The 2,844-nt window shown below is 39.3% G+C and overlaps 1 non-coding gene across 1 annotated transcript; it reads right to left on the bottom strand.

The window, feature by feature from the left end:
* Positions 1-2,534: 2,534 nt before the first annotated feature.
* Positions 2,535-2,642, bottom strand: LOC127747238 (small nucleolar RNA R71). The gene has a single exon (XR_008009040.1). It is a non-coding gene; the product is annotated as a small nucleolar RNA R71 (small nucleolar RNA).
* Between the last annotated feature and the right edge of the window lie 202 nt (positions 2,643-2,844).

Raw genomic sequence — 2,844 nt, 5'->3', positions numbered from 1 at the left:
AAAGCAAACGTTAGTGACACTCACTTTTGTCACTAACGTTGGACCACCTAGCATTGCCTACGTTAACTTTCACGTTAAGACTATTAACGTAAAAGTTAACGTGGAGTTGAGATCAAAGAGCCAACGTTAGTGACACTCACTTTTGTCACTAACGTTGGAAGGTGGTTTCACTACTATGTTAAGAGCCACATTAACTTAGTTAACATGAGTTCTAACGTAGAAAATGTGGCATTTGGAGCGTTAGTGACAAAGGTGAGTGTCACTAACGCTCTCGAAGGTGGATCACACCTACGTTAAGAGTCACGTTAGCTATACTAACGTGGACTCTAACATAGGAACATAGGGGCACTAAGCAACGTTAATGGAAAAGGTGATTCCCATTAACGTTTGCGAAGGGGTATAAGCCGACATTATTAGGAAAAGTGAGTCCAAATAACGTTAGCCAAGTTTTGAGAAAGCAACGTTAGTGGTCACGTTAAGACCACTAACGTTGGAATTAACGTGGATATATGAGGTTGGAACGTTAGTGGAAAAAGTGAATGCCACTAACGTTCTCGAACCCACAATGGAAATTAATGTTAAATCTTACTAAATACCCAAAGCCTAATTCATCTTTCTCTGCAAGTTGGGCCCACTAAAGATGAGAACTGCTTCAACTCAAGATCCAAAGCCCACATCCAGGACTTGAAGAACTCACTAGAAGATCAAGAGGAGTAGTATATATAAGAGTAGTTTTGAACTATAGGGAAGCTTGGCACTTTTGGGAACTACTCTCTATAGATTTACATTTCTGCACTTTTAGCATAAATTCTTCTTTTCTGCCATTTTCCATTTCTAGAGCTATGAACAACTAAACCCCTTTCATTGGGTTAGGGAGCTCTGTTGTAATTTGATGGATCAATTATAGTTTTCATTCTTCTTCTTCTTTCTTTTCTTTTGATCTTACTAGAAAGCTTTCAATCTTAATTCAATTGGTTAGTTGTCTTGGAAAAGAAACTCTCCGTAACTGGATCTCCTTTGAGTCTTGGAAAAGGGATGAGGAGATCATGCTAGAAATGCATTCTCATGTTAGACCAAATTGGGGTTTGGGCGGATATAGTGACATGTAATCCTCCCAACACTTTGATTTGGAAACACATGTGGTATAATCAGTGACCACACTTCATCTCTTCCCATGAGCAATTAAATCAAGGAATTAGGCAATTGTTCAAGCTTAGAGAGATTGGATTGCCAAGAATTTGGGATCCAATCACTTAAGATTGCCAAGGAGATCAATGAATGCATTGATTGAGGAAGAGATGAGAATGAACTTGATCCGGAGAATGCAACATCTCCTGAACCCAATGATTTTCCCATTTCTGATCTTACTCATTCTCTTTACTTTCTGCCATTTAATTTCATGCTCATTACCCCAAATCTCCATCTAAGATTCTGCACTTTAATTTCTATTATTTACTTTCCAGTCATTTAAATTTCTGCATCTCAATCTAAATTCTGTTTAGCTCAACTAGCATATTCTTCTAACTAAAGTTGCTTGACCAATCAATCCTTGTGGGATTCGACCTCACTCTATTGTGAGTTTTACTTGACGACAATTCGGTATACTTGCCGAAGGGAAATTTGTTGAGAGACAAGTTTTCATGCATCAAGTTTATGGCGCCGTTGCCGGGGATTGATTTTGAATCAACAATGATTAAGTTTGAAGATCACTAGATTGAGCATTTTTCTGTTTGTTTAGTTTATTCAGTTAATTTCTTTTAGTTTATTTTAATTTCTTTCTTACCCCCTGCACCCTCTTTTATTTTTTCGTTCTTCCCTCTTTTGATTACAATTCTGCTCACTAACCCACTAACTGTTTGATAATTTGCATCACTCGCACTAACAATTACTCTAACAAGAATAGTTTCTTCATTTTATCTCCTGTTGTGCAATCTGTTTGTTGTATGACAGGGAGAAGAGAAGGGGTTTCAACATCCTTTGATTCAGAACCTGAAAGAACCCTTTGGAGACTAAGAAGGGAAGCAAGAGGAAAAAGGATTATTGGTGCTGAGGAAGGAGAGGAAGAGTATTTTGAACCCAACATGGAAGAGAATTTGGAGAACAATCATGAAGGAGAAGCTCATAATCATGTCAGAAAGGGCCATGCAAACCGGGCTGGGCAAGAAAGGAGAGTCTTAGGATCCTATATCAATCCTAATCCAGGGAACTGTGGAAGCAGCATTCAGAAGCCCACCATACATGCCAACAATTTCGAGCTAAAACCCCAGCTCATCACTCTTCTGCAGAATAATTGCTCATTTGGAGGAGGTGCTCAAGAAGATCCTAATCAATATTTGACCACCTTCCTGAGGATTTGTGACACAGCGAAGTCCAATGGAGTCCACCCAGATGTCTATAGGTTGCTCTTGTTCCCTTTTTCACTCAGGGACAAGGCATTCAAATGGCTTGAATCCTTCCCAAACGAGAGCTTAACTAATTGGGAAGAAGTGGCGAACAAGTTTCTGGCAAGATTTTACCCTCCTCAAAGGATCAATAGGCTAAGAACTGAGGTGCAAACTTTTAGACAACAAGATGGTGAGACACTTTATGAAGCATGGGAGAGATTCAAAGACCTGACAAGGAGATGCCCACCAGAGATGTTTAATGAGTGGGTTCAACTTCACATCTTCTATGAAGGTCTTTCCTATGAGTCAAAGAAGGATGTGGATCATTCATCAGGAGGCTCTCTAAACAAGAAGAAAACCATTGAAGAAGCCATAGATGTCATTGAAACAGATGCTGAAAATGACTACTTCTATGCCTTCGAAAGAAGTAACACCAGAGGAGTAATGGAGCTGAACCACA

The sequence above is a fragment of the Arachis duranensis genome, chromosome 4 (genome assembly GCF_000817695.3).
Source record: "Arachis duranensis cultivar V14167 chromosome 4, aradu.V14167.gnm2.J7QH, whole genome shotgun sequence".
Lineage (NCBI taxonomy): Eukaryota > Viridiplantae > Streptophyta > Magnoliopsida > Fabales > Fabaceae > Arachis > Arachis duranensis.
Note: the sequence above shows the minus strand (reverse complement) of the source record. Positions and strands in the feature narration are given on the sequence as shown.